The sequence below is a fragment of the Loxodonta africana genome, chromosome 1 (genome assembly GCF_030014295.1).
Source record: "Loxodonta africana isolate mLoxAfr1 chromosome 1, mLoxAfr1.hap2, whole genome shotgun sequence".
Classification (NCBI taxonomy): domain Eukaryota; kingdom Metazoa; phylum Chordata; class Mammalia; order Proboscidea; family Elephantidae; genus Loxodonta; species Loxodonta africana.
In genome coordinates, this window is record NC_087342.1 from 45,075,803 (window position 1) to 45,095,798 (window position 19,996).

At 42.7% G+C, this 19,996-nt stretch overlaps 1 protein-coding gene across 2 annotated transcripts in view; it reads right to left on the bottom strand.

Moving 5' to 3' along the window:
* The window catches only part of LYRM4 (LYR motif containing 4), a 175,566-nt gene that overhangs the window by 10,070 nt on the left and 145,500 nt on the right, over nucleotides 1–19,996 (bottom strand). The window contains exon 3 of one of the 2 annotated variants that reach the window (XR_010321131.1): nucleotides 6,608–6,744. The exons of the other annotated variant lie outside the window; for it this stretch is intronic. The gene's annotated coding sequence lies outside the window, so the exon portion shown is untranslated. The remainder of the gene's footprint in view (nucleotides 1–6,607; nucleotides 6,745–19,996) is intronic. 2 annotated transcript variants of the gene reach the window in all.

The window sequence follows — 19,996 nt, forward strand, 5'->3', positions numbered from 1 at the left end:
CAGGTATTTACAAGCAAACTCCATCTGCTTTGCTTTAATTTTCATTTTTTAGAGGAAGTAGACTTGCTATAAGGGGCATGTCCTTCCATTTCACATGTAAGACAGCATCTTGGTGGATCTCACTGAAAACATGAGAAAAATCACTAGCAACAACTATAATACAACAAACAAAAAACACAACACACCTAAACATAACCTTATTAAGTGTGTAATCTTTAGCAAGAATATTCATGAAACTTAGAAACATAAAACAAGTTTTAAGGAAATCAGAGATATCCCATGATCATGGAAAGATGGACTCCTATAAAGATGTCAATTTTTTCCAAATTACTTTATGTTTAATACAAGAGTAGTAAAAATCCCAATGGGATTGTTTGAGATACTTGACAAAATGACTTTAAAGTTTATTTGAATGAATAAAAAGTCAAGCATAAGAAAATTTTGAAAAGGAAGATATTTAAGCATTTCTGAGATACAATTAAAACAGTGTGACCTTGGCCCAAGGTGAGAGAAATGAACAGAAGAGAGTGCTACAAAGCAGACCCTGTTAAACAGAACACATAAAATCATATTCCTGAGGGCTAGGAGCTTCACTTGAAGGGGCTGCAGTAACTAGAACATTTCTTTGAAGTCTCCAACTGATCTTCATGTAAGTGGTGTATTCTGTTCTATACTTATTATTTTAACATAAAAATGTTTTTCTCAGGTTGTCAAGTAACTCTTGCCCTCCAAGAAGATGCACTCTGTTTGCCCCGTGGCTTTGAGTACCTAATGACATACCCAGCTTGAGAAGCATATTTTTAAGATATTACACTCTTCAAAGATAGCTACGCTTGATGACGGCTTTAGAAGGTGAAAACAAACCTTGAGCCACAAATATAATGATTCTCCGACAGAATTTCAGCCAGTAGGGAGAGAGCTTTTTGTCTCCTGTCAGACCACGTGTTCTAGGTAGCCTGGTACCTGTTCCACCTGTGCTGCACAAGGTGAGCATGATGCCTGTGCCTCTCCTTTGGCATATAACAGCACTAAGCAGATTCCAGTCTGCAATGTTCACAGCAATTCCCACAGGCGAGGTCCCAGTGCAGAGTGCCACCGTGCCAGCCTTGTCACAGTCACCTGCTATAATGAACGTATTTTTCAAAAAAGCAACTTTTATCATACTTTATACTAGCTTTATAAATTTTTAAGAAGCAAAATGGAATAGGGATATGTGGAATTATATGATTGTTTTGGCCTTTTCTGTATAGCAACAAGAGGTATTATAAAACCCAACCTTGTTTTATATAGGTCACATGGTATTCTAAAAATAGCTCCATCTACATGGCCTTTTCTTTCTAGAATCCAGCAGCCTAGATTTTTTCCAAAATGTTTATATATAATTGCATATCGTTACTACTTTCAATCTTGTCATAATTTTATGCAATAGGACAATGTCTGAGGCATTCATTCTGAATCTTTGAAAACTGAGTTACTGAGGAAGTGTACTTGCAGAGAAAAGGCAGTCATTTAAAAGAAGCCAGGGGCTAATCTTTCTGTAATATGAACATTATGTACCTTTTACCCATACACACACCACCTCCATTCCACTCTGTAACCCTTGAATTTTATAGTGGACGTTCTCACTGTGGACGGCAGTGGTGGTGGGGGTCGGCCTCTTATTTCCTCCATGATGTTGCAGGCAGAGTGATGAATGAATTCATATCCCTTCCCTAAATCCCACGTCACAGTTAATACTGAATGTGTTTCATCTTTACTTGCAGGGACAAGAGGGAAACCAGACACAGCTGTTGTGGACTCTCACTAGCATGACCGTACATCATGGTTCATGCTTATTATCTCAGAGTAATTATTAATAGAGCCCTCTTCGCTCACAAAAAATGCCCTGGTTTAGACAATAAATTATATGGTCACCTTAACTCTTATCCACTGTTGTCAGCTTTCTGGGCCAACCCTTTGTTTTTCTGCAAACAAATGATGGTCCAGTTAAAAGAATAAGCCCACCATGTGATGGCCTCTTTCTCTTGCATTCCAGGTCATTATAGAAAAACAAATGAAAACAATTTAATGCATCTCAGAGAACTGTGGCCTCTAAGGAGCCTGAAGTCGTAGATGGCTGGCCCATAAGGGCTCCTTGTTTCTTCTGTAGAAACGAGTCCATGTTGAATGGAGAGAGACATCGGAGACAGACAATCCTACCAAAGACTGTGCCCCAGGATCACTGGGTCAGCTTATCAGGCACCTGTGGCCTGGGCTCATTGTGACTGGGAAGGTCTGGGGCGAGGTCTAGGCATGTAACAACTACGTTGCTTCTGATAGGCACCCATGACTGAGAAGAAGCACTACTCTAAGAGGATTCAGGCTGAGCACTTAATATAAATACAACATATTTATCCACCACGTGCCTTCTGGGTACAGTTCTTCTGGAAGGAATGGTGATGGACTATATGACCAGAGTGGAGAGGAGCATTTCTTTGTGCCTTACAGTGTTGCTATACATAGGTGCTCTGCCCTGATAGACTTAGTAGGGGGAGGAATACGTCTTCCAATCTTCCACACACCTGGTTCCTTATAGGAGCTGGGCACCTGTGGGTGATTTCTATCTGCTGGTCTAGACCACTGTGCAGGATGGGTAGACGGCTATCAAACCATAGGCAGCACATGCAGTACTACACACACCCCGATCCACGTAGCCCCAGAGCTGGCCACGTGGGGACACTGGATACATAGTCTGCTCTGCACTGGCCAGGCACCCACGTGTCAGCACTGAAGCATTACATAACCACGGCTCCGTGAAATGCAAGTATCACAACAGCAAGCACGCCATGTTGCTGAGTGTTTTAACCACCGTAACTCAATCACCAGGCCATTCTTGGAACCGGGCAGGACTCAGGACCCAAATGTCATTTCAGAACAAAACCTGGCACTTCCACAGGACGGTGACGAGAGCCCAGGCAAACCGCCAGAGATAATGTCCCATCAAAGGTCACACTCCTGCGCTGGGGGAACTCAGGGCTTCAGGACACCAATGCCACAGCAGCAGGGTCTGAGTGCTGGTGCTTCTAGTCTCAGTGATAAGTTGATGTAACTGCTCAGGATGATGCTTCCTGGGACAGCGATTCCAGAAAAAGCCAACTCTTGATTGTAAGGATGGCTATTACCTGCTCTCTGCAACACTTCTGCAAACTTTCTGGAACAACCAGCCTGCTTTTTGCTATTCCATCCCTTTAGGAATGCCTTTTCTCAGGGTCAGCTTGAACCAGTTCCGATTTTAGTATTTACTTGAAGGAGATATAATTGAGAAGGTAAGCTCAGCAAAAAACATCAGAGAAAGAGACAATACTGAGTTATTCTATCCACCACTTGAGGCCACTCATTTCTGATGCTTGAGGGTGGACCACCTTTGGCTTGGTTTGCCCTGTCTTCCTCATTAGATGACTCATAGCTGCACTGTGCTTCATTAGATGAACACGGCCAAGTCACCTCCATGCCTTGTTTGATTTTACCAATTCTTGACTTGCAGAGGCCTTTGGTGGGCTTTCAGATTGGGGGAAAGCACTATTTGAGACATCTGTCACTGTAAGAGATTCCCAATTTCCAGAGCAATGAACACGGCACAGCCAAAGCCAAGATTATAGCTCCCAAGAGACGCTCACACTGAAAAGTGCATCTGCAGTCAGAGCCAGAAGGTGCGCTGACAGTTTTACTTCACTGTTGTTGCTGCTGTTGGGTGCTGTCATGTTGATTCCAATTCAGAGCCACTCCATGTGACAGAGAACTGTCCCATAGGGCTTTCTTGGCTGTAATCTTCACTGAAGCAGAACAGAAGCAGATGGCCAGGTCTTTCTCCTGTGGAGCCATTGGGTGGGTTCGAACCTCCAACCTTTCAGTTAGCAGTCGAGGGCTTAATCACCTGCACCATCAGGGCTCCTTTTTCACTTCATCAGGCTTGTAAAATGCTCTGATGTGCTGGCCTCTTGAAAACTGCCTGCAATGACCCTGATGCTTTTTAGTGCTAAGAACATGTGGCCTCATGGATAAGGTACTCCACTTTGGATCAGAAAATTGAGGGTTTGAATCCCTTTGGGCTGTGATTTCATTTGGAGTCCCTGGGTGTCACACACAGTTAAATGCTTGACTTTTAGCAAAAAGGCTGGCAGTTCCAACCCACCCAGAGATGCCTCATAAGACAGGCCTGGTGATCTGCTTCTGAAATGTCACGGCCTTGAAAACTCTAGGAGCAGTTTTACTCTGCACACATGGGATCGCCACAAGTCGAAACTGACTCGATGGCAACTAACAACAAAGTGTTAAGAAGTCAGGGATAAACACGTGACACCAGATAAGGAACAACAAACACGCTTTCTTCTGCTTGTCCTCACATACCTTTTAGGCTCGAAGCCCACCTGAAGGCCACAGCAGGGAGCAGCTGCCCTGCTTCCCATGGGGAGCCTGATGTCAGCTTGGGTAGGAAATGGTGAGAAACAACAACAACAAACAGACCGAGAGGCGATCATATTTTCCCACAACTGGCTTTTTCCCTCAGCATCCCCAGCCTCCTTCCAGGTCTGCACACACAGATTTACTCCTGCCCTTTATGCAGCTGCCTAGTATTTCCCAGGTTGCATCTCACGTGGAACTTAACCACCGGGTGATATCCAGGGACACTAAAACAGAGGGTCAGCAACAGGCTCTTATTTCCCAGGCCTCAAGGGAATGATTTGTTGTTGTTAGCTGCTGTCAAGTGAGCCCCTGCCACGGATGACGAAGCCAAACACTACCAGGTCCTGCGCCATCCCAGTGATTGTTTACAGACTGGACCTGTGATCCATAAGGGTTTTGTTGGCTGGTTTTCAGGAACAGACTGCCAGGTCTTTCTTCCTTGTCCATCTTAGTTTGGAAGCTCTTCCGAAATCTGTTCAGTGTCATTGCAACACGCAAGCCTCCACTGACAGACAGGTGGTGGCTGCGCATGAGGTACATTGGCTGGGAATCGAACCTGGGTACGGAGACCAACACACGTGGTGACTGGCTCTGAACTCCTCTCAGCACAGAAGTCAGGCTGAAGAGCAGACATGGGCATTGAGAAGACTACCACCTACACTAGAATGCCTGGAAGAAGGGTGCCTGCACAGAGCCTTTAAGGAGCAGTGGGTCCCCCGGTCCAACACATGCCTCCCCTTCCCACCCCAGCACGAGAAGCCCATTAGAAGCTCCTGGAACCGCCCCCCCCCCAAAAAAAAAGTGCTGGTTGTGACCAGGGGAGGCACTTCCCTCTGAGCTGGAAAGGGGCAGAGGACTGCCACATGGACACGGCAGTGACAGCATGATGGTAGGCACTCCACTGGGCACAAGGGCAGTGAGGTCTGGATGGGGCTGTGATTGGTGTGACTCACACCATCACATGTGAGTCCTGACCTCTCAGAGAGCTGCCATCCTCTGCAGGGCCCTCTAATCAGTAAGACACACAAGTATACAGGTACACACTATGGGGATTCTCAGAAACGTCTGGCAGGGGGTGGTGGGGACCCCTGGAGACCACAGGCTTCCTGTGGGCTAGCGGACAGGGCAGAGCTGATGTTCTGATTGGTCAGTGCCTCTACTACAAAAAACAATTGCTGCTGAGTCTGCTCCAACTCATGGTGACTTTGTGTGTGAGCGTAGGACTGTGCTCCACAGGGTTTTCAGTTGCCGAATTTTTGGAAGTAGATTCCCAGGCCTTTCTTCTGAGGCACCTCTGGGTAGACTTGAACCTCCAACCTTTCAGTTAGCAGCTGAGCACATAAACTGTTTGCACCACCCAGGGACAGATGGTTAATATTTTGAAGATCACCAATGGGGTAAGGCCTTGTGAGAAATGCTTACACTATTACTGAAAATGAATCCGTAGCTAATAGTGACAGACTCATATCTTACTGTGCTCACATTTTATCCTTTTTTTCTAGTGTTCTGCAGGGGAAATGCAAAGAAGCTGAACAGAAGGGCCCATATTTTGCTTCAGGAAGTCCTTCTGGTTGAGGGAAGGGGGAAAGGCTAGCAGTGAAAGCCTGCATACACCAGTCTTAATATCTAGTGCTGCTATAACAGAAATACCACAAGTGGTATTTAACAAAGAGAAATTTAGTCTCTCACAGTCTAGAAGGCTAGACGTCCGAATTCAGAGCGCTGGCTCTAGGGGAAGGCTTTCTCTCTCTGTCGGCTCTGGAGGAAGGTCCTTGTCTCTTTGGCTTCTGCTTATTGGTTCCTGGGAGATCTCCATGTGGCTTGGCATCTATCTTACCCTATTCTTTGCTTCTCTAGCTTGCTTGTGTAATCTCTTTCTACATCGTAAAAGAGACTGACACAAGGTACACCCTATACTAATCCTGCCTCATTAACGTAACAAAGACAAGCTATTCCCAAATGGGATTATATTCACAGGCATAGAGGTTAGGATTTACAACACATATTTTCCAGGGGACACAATTCAGTCCATAACATTCCACCCTTTGGCCCCCCCCAAAATTCATGTCCTTGCCACACATAAAACACATTCACCCCATTATACTACCCACAGGTTTGAGGATCCAGGAAGTTCAGGGACCTCCCTTTGTGGGGGCCAGCCCACCTGGGGAGGCTCTTTGGTAGTCTTCAGCTCTCCCAGGGTGAGGAGAGGGCAAGGAAGCTTTCTCTCTGGCCAAGCCCACCTCCCTGGTGGCTGGGGAATCCACCTGTCAGCTGTCCATGAAGTCCTCCAATTCAATGCTGTGGAAGAAAGCACCAAGCCTGAGAGTTGCCCAGAGCGGGATGGAGCAGCCGTCTCCTGGAGGCACACCAGTTCTTCCCTCTGCTGTTCTCTACCACACAACTGACAAAGCAGGTCTTTGGGACTCGCCACAATGTTGCTGCTCTCTCACAAGGTGGATGAAAACACAAGTCCCTAAATAACCTGCCGAGTGAATCACATCCAAGACTGGCCGACTTCCAGTCGGTCTCTGACAAAGGGAAAGGACCATGCCTCAGATCACATGCCCATGGCAACTGTGCTCAGCCCTGGCCAGGGACAAGTGGCTTTCCTGCCCAAGTCCTGCTTCTCCTTGTCCACAGAAAAGGACACACTACAGAAGGGACCACACAGTAGCACAGGCAGATGACCTGGGGGCCTGGGAGCAAGTGCCAGATGACCTGGGCGTTGGGGATAAAGTGCCAGATGACCTGGGCACTGGGGAGCAAGTGCCAGATGACCTGGGTATTGGGGATCAAGTAGCACATGACCTGGGCATTGGCAGCAAGTTCCAGATGGACCGGGCACCAGGGAGTAAGCTCCAGATGACCTGGGTGTTGAGGAGCAAGCTCCAGATGAACTGGGTGCCAGGGAGCAAGCGCCAGCCTGGTGCAGGATCACCTCCACCTGCCCCGCTTGTGTTACCTCTCCGGGGGACTGACACCTTCCCTAGTAGCCTCACTGCCTAGCTCCCCGCCCCTGCTGACTTTAAAGAGAGCCTGTGACGATTCTGCTCCACTAGGGCAACTGCAGCTAGCAGCTTGGACTTTTCCCTCGCTTTTACCAATGCCAGGAGGAGGCTTGTTTATTTCCCCAGGTGTGCTTTTTTTCTTTTTTATTTCAGAGAAAAGAAATTTCCCCTAGAAAATACATGACATTCACGAGTTCATGTTTGTCTCTTCTCATCTTTCGTTTCTACTCTTATCCTTTCTACCCCTTTACCTATGTTTCCGAATGGACCGGCAAAACACGATTTTGTGCAGCGCTTCCACACCTGTATATATATCCAAGAGAAGTGAGAACACATCCCCACAGAAACAAGTACACAAATGTTCATAGCAGCACTATTCATAATAGCCAAAAGGAGGAAACAACGCAAATGCCCACCAACAGAGGAATGGATACACAAAATGAGGGCTATTTGCACAATGGAATGTTACCAGCCATCAAGAGAAATGAAGTTCTGGTACACAGGAGAACCCTGAAAACATGCTGAGTGAAAGAAGCCAACCATGAAAGACCACATAGTCTATGATTCCATTTACGTGAAATGCCCAGAACAGAAAGTACATCAGTGGACACCAGGGGCCAAGGGCGGGGGAGAGGAGTGACTACCAGTCGGGGTTTCTTCTCTGGGAAATGAAAATGTTCCATGGTGGACTGTGGTGATGGTTGTACCACTCTGAGAACGTACTAAATCCCGCTGAATCATAATCCACGTAAATGGGTGAAACGTATGGTATGTGAGTTCCATCTCAATAAGGATAAAAAAAGGATTTTGTGATTATACCCCCCAAACTGCCTATGCTTGTATTATCCTGTTGGACATGTGGCTCTTTAGCACTTGAAATGTAGCTGGTTCAAATTGAGATGGGTGTTAAGTGTAAAATACTTTAGTAGCAAAAACAGATTTAGTAAGAAAAATAGGTAAAATATATTAATTTTTTATACTGATTACATGTCGAAATGACAACATTTAATGTATGTTGGGTTAAATAAAACCTATTATTAAAATTAGTTTCGCTGTATCCTTTACTTCTTTAATGTGGCTACTAGCAAGTTAAAAATTCCAGATGTGGTTTGCATTTGTGGCCCGCATTATGTTTCTCGTGGACAGCACTGGCCTATACCACCCTTTTTTGGTTTAACTTTTTATCTTGAAATAAATAGATACCTAAAGGAAATTGAAAAAAAGTGGCACAAAGAAGTTTTGTGTGCCCTTCACCCAGCTTCCTCCAGTGGTAACATCTTGCATAACTATCTTGTTGTCAGCTGCTTCTGAGTCAGCTCCCATGGCTACCTACACACAACGAAATGAAACACTGTCTGGTTCTGAGTCATTGCCATTATCAGTTGTGGATTGGACTGTTGTGATCCAGAGGGTTCTCACTGGCTGATTTTTGTTAAGAGATTGCTAGGCCTTTCTTCCTAATCTTAGTCTGGAAGCTCTGCTGAAATCTGTTCAGCATCATAGCAACATGCAAGCCTCCACTGACTGACAGGTGGTGGCTGCGCACGAGGTAGACTGGCTGGGAATCGAACCCAGGTCTCCTGCCTGGAAGGTGAGACTTCTACTGCTGAATCACCAATGTCTGCACACATTACTATAGTACAATATTAAAGCCAGGGAATTAACATTTATACCAAATTAAAAAAATTTTTTTTGGTGGAAGACTAACTTTTGGGTGAGAAAGAATAAGGCCATGTTGTGGGGAACAGTCTCTTGAAGTTGTTGATACTCATAAAACAAACACCACTCCTCTTGGGATTATAAAAATCTGGTGGAAATCCTACTGTAGTTACTTGCTGTCTGCACAGAAGCATTTTATACAGCCTGCCAGTGTGAAGAGAGCAGCATGTTGACACTGATACCCTGGGAGCAGTCACCTATAGCTGCTCTTCCCTGCTACTAGTGAAGGTGGGGGTGGCCTCCTGCACAGCCGCACGGACGCAAGTAAGGGCATCTCTAGCTCACCCATCGCTAAGGGTAAATTAAGCTGTCAGGCTCAATCGTAGTGGTGCACACTCCCAAGGAAAGCCAGGTACACAGCTGCCCGGCTGATCCGCAGCAGATAAAAAGGAGCCACCTTTAACTTCTTCCTTTTGGGAAAACAAATCATGTAAAGAGGTCAGGGGCTGCTTTCAAGATGTGACAGTCACAGGTAAGTGGATCTGGAGCTATGTCCCCCTCCTCCTTCCCAACCCACAGCCATGATGTGGACTTGTCTAACAGGCCCTCTTACTTTTCTCTTTTATGATTCTTTCTTTGTCCACCTTCCTGGTGCCCTTGCATGACTTTGGTTGTGAGTGACTGTGTGAGGACTGGCCACGCTCGTCAATCTTGCTGGCACTACGTCTGTGCAGTGAGGTCCCCACCTCTGCATGAGGTCCAGTGGCTAGCACCAGGGTGCAGCAGATGTTCACAGTGAGTCAGGACCTGCAGATTCCACTTGCTTCTGCAGTCCACGCTCCTCAGTGTGGAGGCCAGGCTCCTTCGGAGGCCTAGCTTTACTTCCACCAGGACTTCTCTTAGGTCACCTCCACCTAAGCAGCACTTTCTAAGGGGCAAGAGGCTGCAAGCAGCCACCGCCTGCAAGCCCCAGCCACGTGCCTGGGTCTTTGACGATTGTTGCATTTGTATGACATGTGGCCTCAACACTGTGTCCCTGCCACTACTCACTCAGCTGGAGGACACAGGAGACAGTGGCATTGGGCTCATGTGTGGCCCTGAACCAACCCGGGGTTGCTCCAAGAGATCACCTGTGTATGAGATTCCGGTGGCTGCTATAACAGATTAGCACACACCTGGGAGACTAAAATACCACAGATTCATTCTCGTAGAGCTCTGCAGTCAGAGGTCTAAAATAGGTCTCACTGGGCTGAAGTCAGGGTGTCCTCAGGACTGGTGCCCTCTGGGGGCTCTAGGCGAGAATTCGTTCCTTGCCTTTTTCAGCTCCTACTGGCCCTCTGTCTGTATTCCTTGGCTTGCGGCTCCTTCTTCCATCCTAGAGCTTACTATTCCAATCTCTGCTCGTGCCATCACATCACCAGAAATTCTCCTCCTCCGCAGTCAAATCTCCCCCTGCCTCCCTCCTCTAAGGACACCTGTAGTTACATTTAGGGCCATCAGATAATCTCTCCAACTCAAGACCCTTAATTTAATCCACATCTGCAAAGTCCCTTTTACCATATTAGGGAACTGTCACAAGTTTAAAGGATTAGGACATGAGTATCTTTGGGGGCCATTATTTAGGCTACCACATCTTGCTTTAGGGTTTGGTTGAAAATAATAATTTAAAAGCCTTAACATGTCTTCATTGTAAAAAAAAAAAAAAAAAAAATTGTAGAAAATGTAAAAATACAGCTCCAGGCCCATCCTCACTCTCCTCGCCACACGGAAAGGAGTGAAAGAGAGCATAAAGCCGTCTAAAAGCATCAAGACAGACAGACAGACACTGACTAAAATAGAGGCATTCCAAATGGGGAAGCAATCATCAAAGTCCCTGCATACCTTGATGGAGCCCCCAAATTTTAACCTCATTGCAACTTTCACCAAGACCAAGGCCCAATGTCGGGTATGTGGACTGCATATGCCAAATGGGGGGTGGGAGGTAGGTAGCGGAGAACTGGTACTTGGAATTCCACTGTAATATGGAGTATGCCACTCAGATGAGTGTCTGGAGGATGTCAACTGCTGTAATGTAGCCATGGAACTGAAGGCCTGTCTCTCACCTTTTCACAAGACACACAGAAAGAATGTACAGAGACTATTAACTGGTATGACTGACTCTATGGCTCACACACAAAAATCCGTTTTAGAGACAAGCATGTAGAATTATATATATATAAAAAATTTTATAATATATAAAATATAGTTTATAATTATATATATGTATATATAAATTTTGAGCCCAGTGGTGCAGTGGTTAAGAACTTAGCTGCTAACTAAAAGGTTGGCAGTTAGAATCCACCAGTGGGTCCATGGAAACCCTACTGGGCAGCTGTACACGGTCGCTATGAGTTGAAATTGACTCAATGGAAATGGGTTATATATAGTTTTAGCAATTCCCAATTTACTAACAAGCTGTGCTCCAAAAGGTCTAATTTCTAAATTGGTTAAGCACTTGACATACGCTTCTCTTACAGATTCTGTTCTAAGCTCTGATTACAAAAACTAAATCTGAAATCTATCTATTAAGAAGTACAGAGACAGGGATTCTTGGAGGATGCAGGCCTGAATACATCATGGTTCCTCTCCACTCCCAAATCCAACCTTTCTGCCTCTCCTGAGACAAGCAGGCAGCTGCTGAGGTGGTGGTGGTGGGGCAGCTGCCTGTGAGTGAGGTCCTGGGCAGGGGTTTGGGGTGTTACAGGAGCTCATGCAAGCTTTCCTTCTGGTGGGTCACGCAGGGCCTGTGGCCAGCACTGCTGGAGCTTCTGTGAACCCTGGGGATCTGGCTGATGGTGGCCTCTCATGAGTGTGCTATGAGCCAGGCAGGGGCTGAAGAGCCAGGCTGGCTTCCCTGCTCCTGAGGACAGGATTGTCCAGAGGGCCTGGGAACAGGAGGCTGGCAGCTGCTGCCTCTGGACTGCTGGTCCTTGGGGAGGGGGCCCTTCACTATAGCTCACAGAACTGCGGCCATGCAGGGCGTGCTACCAACCAGACCTGAGCCCCAGTTAGATGACAAAACAACACATACAAGGGAATCTAGCAGCCAGAGAGAAGAGACCTGAACCAAACAGCTGCGTATAAAAAGCAATCTGCTGGGAGAGGCAGACAAAACCCAGAACATAGTGATGGCACTTAGAGAGATGCAGGGAAAAGACAACTGGCCAGCAATGAACTCATTTATGATGTTTATACATACTGCATATATTATGTATATGAACAGGGTGCCTTGATGGGACAAACAGGTATCCTCTTTCAAACAACTGAATGTATGCTTCTGATTATAAGCATCAGGCTATGCATAATTATCAAGGGAATAGAAAAGTAGAATAGAATTTCCAAACTAAGAAAAAGAAAACGAATAGCTATTTGAGCAAGCCATCAAAAATAAAAAAAGGAAAAAAAGAAGTAACAAACAAAAATAAATGCTAGAATAAGATGGAAGGAATAAAAATCAGTCACTACTACAGAAAAGGGGTTCACTGGAATAGGTAACAAAACCCAGCTATATGCTGTTTACAAAACAAAACAAAAAACACCTAAAAAAAAAAGTGATAAAGATTGACATCAAGGGATGAATGAAGATATACCATGTAAATTTAGGTGGAAAAAACCAGACGAGTATTTATATTAACATCAGACAACGCACTGCTGAGTCTAAAAGCACTAAACTGAATAATGAGCACCATTTACAAGAAGGGCGTATCACTCATAAATCTGTATGCACTAAATAAGACTGTAGCTAAATATATAAAGCCTAACCTGTTAAAGGGAACACTGGTGGTGTAGTGGTTAAGAGCTACGGCTGCTGACCAAAAGGTCGGCAGTTCAGATCCACCAGGTGCTTCTTAGAAACACTATGGGTCAGTTCTACTCTGTCCTATAGGGTTGCTATGAATCAGAATCGACTCCACGTCAATGGGTTTTTTCTTTTTAAACAACCTGATTAAAATCTAAGGAGAACATGAGAAAAACAAAGCTACAGCAGAGAAATTTTATATTCTTCTTTCAAAACAGGACAGACCTAGTATACAAAAAAAGGTAATGACATAGGAAATTTGAATAAAACAATGAACAACTAAATACTCACACATGTATCTCAAGAACATTTTTAAAAACTTGCCCATGAAATTTTTACAAACAATAAACATTTACAAAAATCGACCAAGGACTCGGCCAAAAGAAAAATCTAATGAAGTTCAAACTAGTAAATATTTTAATATCTTCTATGGTAACTAATTAAGTTTTCCACTTTTTAGGTTAATTTTGGTAATTTACTTTTTTTTTTTAATAACTTTTATTGTGCTTTAAGTGAAAGTTTACAAATCAAGTCAGTGTGTCACAATAAGCTTATATATACGTTACTCCATACTCCCACTTACTCTCCCCCTAATGAGTCAGCCCGCTCCCTCCTTTCAGTCTCTCCTTTCGTGAGGATTTTGCCAGTTTCTAACCCTCTCTACCCTCCTATCTCCCCTCCAGACAAGAGATGCCAACACAGCCTCAAATGTCCTCCTGACACAAGTAGCTCACTCTTCGTCAGCATCTCTCTCCAACCCATTGTCCAGTCCCTTCCTTGTCTGATGAGTTGTCTTCGGTAATGGTTCCTGTCCTGGGCCAACAGAAGGTTTGGGGATCATGACCGCCGGGATTCCTCTAGTCTCAATCAGACCATTAAGTCTGGTCTTTTTATAAGAATTTGGGGTCTGCATCCCACTGTTCTCCTGCTCCCTCAGAGGTTCTCTGTTGTGTTCCCTGTCAGGGCAGTCATCAGTTGTGGCTGGGCACCATCTAGTTCTTCTGGTCTCAGGATGATGTAAGTCTGGTTCATGTGGCCCTTTCTGTCTCTTGGGCTCATAGTTATCGTGTGACCTTGGTGTTCTTCATTCTCCTTTGATCCAGGTGGGTTGAGACCAATTGATGCATCTTAGATGGCTGCTTGTTAGCATTTAAGACCCCAGATGCCACACTTCAAGTGGGATGCAGAATGTTTTCATAATAGAATTATTTTGCCAATTGACTTAGAAGTCCCCTTAAGCCATAGTCCCCAAACTCCCGCTCTTGCTCCGCTGACCTTTGAAGCGTTCAGTTTATCCCGGAAACTTCTTTGCTTTCTGACCTTCTGTATATTGAGTATTGTCCTTCCCTTCACCTAAAGCAGTTCTTATCTACTAACTAATCAGTAAATAACCCTCTCCCACCCTCCCTCCTTCCCCCCCTCGTAACCACAAAAGTATGTGTTCTTCTCAGTTTATACTATTTCTCAAGATCTTGTAATAGTGGTCTTATACAATATTTGTCCTTTTGCCTCTAATTTCACTCAGCATAATGCCTTCCAGGTTCCTCCATGTTATGAAATGTTTCACAGATTCGTCACTGTTCTTTATCGATGCGTAGTATTCCACTGTGTGAATATACCATAATTTATTTAACCATTCATCCGTTGATGGACACCTTGGTTGCTTCCAGCTTTTTGCTATTGTAAACAGAGCTGCAATAAACATGGGTGTGCATATATCTGTTCGTGTAAAGGGTCTTATTTCTCTAGGGTATATTCCGAGGAGTGGGATTTCTGGGTTGTGTGGTAGTTCTATTTCTAACTTTTTAAGAAAACGCCAGATAGATTTCCAAAGTGGTTGTACCATTTTACATTCCCACCAGCAGTGTATAAGAGTTCCAATCTCTCCACAGCCTCTCCAACATTTATTATTTTGTGTTTTTTGGATTAATGCCAGCCTTGTTGGAGTGAGATGGAATCTCAGTGTAGTTTTAATTTGCATTTCTCTAATGGCTAATGATCGAGAGCATTTTCTCATGTATCTGTTAGCTGCCTGAGTATCTTCCTTAGTGAAGTGCGTGTTTATATCCTTTGCCCACTTTTTGATTGGGTTGTTTGTCTTTTTGTGGTTGAGTTTTAACAGAATCATATAGATTTTAGAGATCAGGCGCTGGTCAGAGATGTCATAGCTGAAAATTCTTTCCCAATCTGTAGGTGGTCTTTTTACTCTTTTGGTGAAGTCTTTGGATGAGCATAGGTGTTTGATTTTTAGGAGCTACCAGTTATCTGGTTTCTCTTCGTCATTTTTGGTAATGTTTTGTATTCTGTTTATGCCTTGTATTAGGGCTCCTAACGTTGTCCCTATTATTTCTTCCATGATCTTTATCGTTTGAGTCTTTATGTTTAGGTCTTTGATCCACTTGGAGTTAGTTTTTGTGCATGGTGTGAGGTATGGGTCCTGTTTCACTTTTTTGCAAATGGATATCCAGTTATGCCAGCACCGTTTGTTAACAAGATTATCTTTTCCCCAATTAACTGACACTGGGCCTTTGTCAAATAGCAGCTGCTCATATGTGGATGGATTTATATCTGGGTTCTCAATTCTGTTCCATTGGTCTATGTGCCTGTTGTTGTACCAGTACCAGGCTGTTTTGACTACTGTGGCTGTATAATATGTTCTAAAATCAGGTAGAGTGAGGTCTCCTACTTTCTTCTTCTTTTTCAGTAATGCTTTAAAAAAAAATTTTTTTATTTTATTTTTTTTTTACTTATCCAGGGCTTCTTTTAAAAAAAAAAAAAAAAAATTTTTTTTTTTTTTTTTTACTTATCTGGGGCTTCTTTCCCTTCCATATGAAGTAGGTGATTTGTTTCTCCATCACATTAAAAAATGTCATTGGAATTTCGATCGGAAGTGCATTGTATGTGTAGATGGCTTTTGGTAGAATAGGCATTTTTACTATGTTAAGTCTTCCTATCCATGAGCAAGGTATGTTTTTCCACTTAAGTAGGTCCTTTTTAGTTTCTTGCACTAGTACTTTGTAGTTTTCTTTGTATAGGTCTTTTACATCTTTGGTAAGGTTTATTCCTAAGTATTTTATCTTCTTGGGGGCTACTGTGAATGGTATTGATTTGGTGATTTCCTCTTCGATGTTCTTTTTGTTGATGTAGAGGAATCCAAGTGATTTTTGTATGTTTATCTTATCACCTGAGACTCTGCCAAACTCTTCTATTAGTTTCAGTAGTTTTCCGGAGGATTCCTTGGGTTTTCTGTGTATAAGATCATGTCATCTGCAAACAGAGATAAATTTACTTCCTCCTTGCCAATCCGGATGCCCTTTATTTCTTTGTCTAGCCTAATTGCTCTGGCTAGGACCTCTAGCACAATGCTGAATAAGAGCGGTGATAAAGGGCATCCTTGTCTGGTTCCCGTTCTCAAGGGAAATGCTTTCAGGCTCTCTCCATTTAGAGTGATGTTGGGTGTTGGCTTTGTATAGATGCCCTTTATTATGTTGAGGAATTTTCCTTCTATTCCTATTTTGCTGAGAGTTTTTATCATGAATGGGTGTTGGCCTTTGTCAAATGCCTTTTCTGCATCAATTGATAAGATCATGTGGTTTTTATCTTTTGTTTTATTTATATGGTGGATTACATTAATGGTTTTTCTAATGTTAAACCAGCCTTGCATACCTGGTATAAATCCCACTTGGTCATGGTGGATTATTTTTTTGATTTTGAATTCTATTGGCTAGAATTTTGTTGAGGATTTTTGCATCTATGTTCATGAGGGATATAGGTCTGTAATTTTCTTTTTTTGTGGTGTCTTTACTTGGTTTTGGTATCAGGGATATGGTGGCTTCATAGAATGAGTTAGGTAGTATTCCGTCATTTGCTATGCTTTGAAATACCTTTAGTAGTAGTGGTGTTAACTCCTCTCTGAAAGTTTGGTAGAACTCTGCAGTGAAGCTGTCCGGGCCAGGGCTTTTTTTGTTGGGAGTTTTTTGATTACCGTTTCAGTCTCTTTTTTTGTTATGGGTCTATTTAGTTGTTCTACTTCTGATTTTGTTAGTTTAGGTAGGTAGTGTTTTTCTAGGAATTCATCCATTTCTTCTAGGTTTGCAAATTTGTTAGAGTACAATTTTTCGTAATAATCTGATATGATTCTTTTAATTTCAGTTGGGTCTATTGTGATGTGGCCCATCTCGTTTCTTATTCAGGTTATTCGTTTCCTTTCCTGTATTTCTTTACTCTGTCTGGCCAATGGTTTATCAATTTTGTTAATTTTTTCAAAGAACCAGCTTTTGGCTTTGTTAATTCTTTCGATTGTTTTTCTGTTCTCTAATTCATTTCGTTCAGCTCTAATTTGTATTATTTGTTTTCTTCTGGTGCCTGATGGATTCTTTTGTTGCTCACTTTCTATTTGTTCAAGTTGTAGGCACAGTTCTCTGATTTTGGCTCTTTCTTCTTTATGTATGTGTGCATTTATCGATATAAACTGACCTCGGAGCACTGCTTTTGCTGTGTCCCAGAGGTTTTGATAGGAAGTGTTTTCATTCTCATTGCGTTCTATGAATTTCTTCATTCCCTCCTTAATGTCTTCTATAACCCAGTCTTTTTTCAGCAGGGTATTGTTCAGTTTCCAAGTATTTGATCTCTTTTCCCTGATTTTTCTGTTATTGATTTCCACTTTTATGGCCTTGTGGTCTGAGAAGATGCTTTGTAATATTTCGATGTTTTGGATTCTGCAAAGGTTTGTTTTGTGACCTAATATGTGGTCTATGCTAGAGAATGTTCCATGTGCACTAGAAAAAAAAGTATACTTTGCAGCTGGTGGGTGGAGTGGTCTGTATATGTCTATGAGGTCAAGTTGGTTGATTGTAGCAATTAGGTCTTCTGTGTCTCTATTGAGCTTCTTATTGAAAGTCCTGTCCTTTTCCGAAAGTGGTGTGTTGAAGTCTCCTACTGTAATTGTGGAGGTGTCTATCTCACTTTTCAGTTCTGTTAAAGTTTGTTTTATGTATCTTGCAGCCCTGTCATTGGGTGCATAAGTATTTGATATGGTTATATCTTCCTGGTCTATTGTCCCTTTAATCATTATGTAGTGTCCTTCTTTATCCTTTGTGGTAGATTTAACTTTAAAGTCTATTTTGTCAGAAATTAATATTGCTACTCCTGCTCTTTTTTGCTTGTTGTTTGCTTGATATATTTTTTTCCATCCTTTGAGTTTTAGTTTGTTTGTTTCTCTAAGCCTAAGGTGTGTCTCTTGTAGGCAGCATATAGACGGATCGTGTTTCTTTATCCAGTCTAAGACTCTCTGTCTCTTTATTGGTGCATTTAGTCCATTTACATTCAGCGTAATTATAGATAAGTATGTGTTTAGTGCTGTCATTTTGATGCCTTTTTGTGTGTGTTGTTGACAATTTCATTTTTCCACTTTTTTGTGCTGAGACGTTTTTCTTTGTAAATTGTGTGTTCCTCATTTTCATAGTAGTTGACTTTATGTTTGCTGAGTCGTTATGTTTTTCTTGGTTTTTATTTTGAGTTATGGGGTTGTTATACCTCTTTGTGGTTACCTTAATATTTACCCCTGTTTTTCTAAGTAAAAACCTAACTTGTATGGTCCTATATCGCCTTGTATCCCTCTCCATATGGCAGTTCTATGCCTCCTGTATTTAGTCCCTCTTTTTGATTATTGCGATCTTTTACATATTGACTTCAATGTTTCCCTGTTTTGAGCGTTTTTTTCTATTTAAAATTAATCTTAATTTGTTTTTGTGATTTTCCTATTTGAGTTGATATCAGGATGCTCTGTTCTGTGATCTTGTGTTGTGTTGGTATCTGATATTATTGGTTTTCTGACCAGACAATTTCCTTTAGTATTTCTTGTGGCCTTGGTTTGGTTTTTGCAAATTCTCTAAGCTTGTGTTTATCTCTAGAAGTTTTAATTTCGCCTTCTTGTTTGAGAGAGAATTTTCCTGGCTATATGATCCTTGGCTGGCAGTTTTTCTCCTTCAGTACTCTGTATATGTCATCCCATTGCCTTCTTGACTGCATGGTTTCTGCTGAGTAGTCTGAACTTATTCTTATTGATTCTCCTTTGTAGGAGACCTTTCTTTTATCCCTGGCTGCTTTTAAAATTTTCTCTTTATTTTCGGTTTTGGCAAGTTTGATGATAATATGCCTTGGTGATTTTCTTTTTGGATCAATCTTATATGGGGTTCGATAAGCATCTTGGATAGATATCCTTTCATCTTTCTTGATGCCAGGGAAGTTTTGTGCCAACAGATCTTCAACTATTCTCTCTGTATTTTCTGTTATCCCTCCCTGTTCTGGGACTCCAATCACATACAAGTTATTAGTCTTGATAGAGTCCCACATGATTCTTAGGGTTTCTTCATTTTTTTAAATTCTTTTATCTGTTTTTTTTTCGGCTAAATTGGTGTCAATTCCCTTGTCCTCCAGATCCCCCACCCTGCATTCCAATTGCTCGAGTCTGCTTCTCTGACTTCCTACTGAGTTGTCTAATTCTGTAATTTTACTGTTAATCTTTTGGATTTCTGAATGCTGTCTCTCTATGGATTCTTGCAGCTTATTAATTTTTCCACTATGGTCTTGAATAATCTTTTTGAGTTCGTCAACTGCTTTATCAGTGTGTTCCTTAGCTTTTTCTGTAGATTGCCTTATTTCATTTCTGAGGTCATCCCTGATGTCTTGAAGCATTCTGTAAATTAGTGTTTTATATTCTGCATCTGGCAATTACAGGATTGTATCTTCATTTGGGAAAGATCTTGATTCTCTAGTTCGGGGAGCTGTAGAAGCAATCATGGTCTGCTTCTTTATGTGGTTTGATATCGACTGCTGTCTCCGAGCCATCTCTAAGATACTGTAGTGATTTATTCTATATTTGCTCACTGAGTCTTATCTTGTTTTGATTTCCTTCAATATACATAGATGGGCTACTAGATTGTGCTGTCTTGATTGCTGTAGCCCTTGAATCACTTATGTCCTATTACCAGCTCGTTTGGGCTGTTACCAGTTATATAAGCCTAAGAGTCCATTCACTATTCTT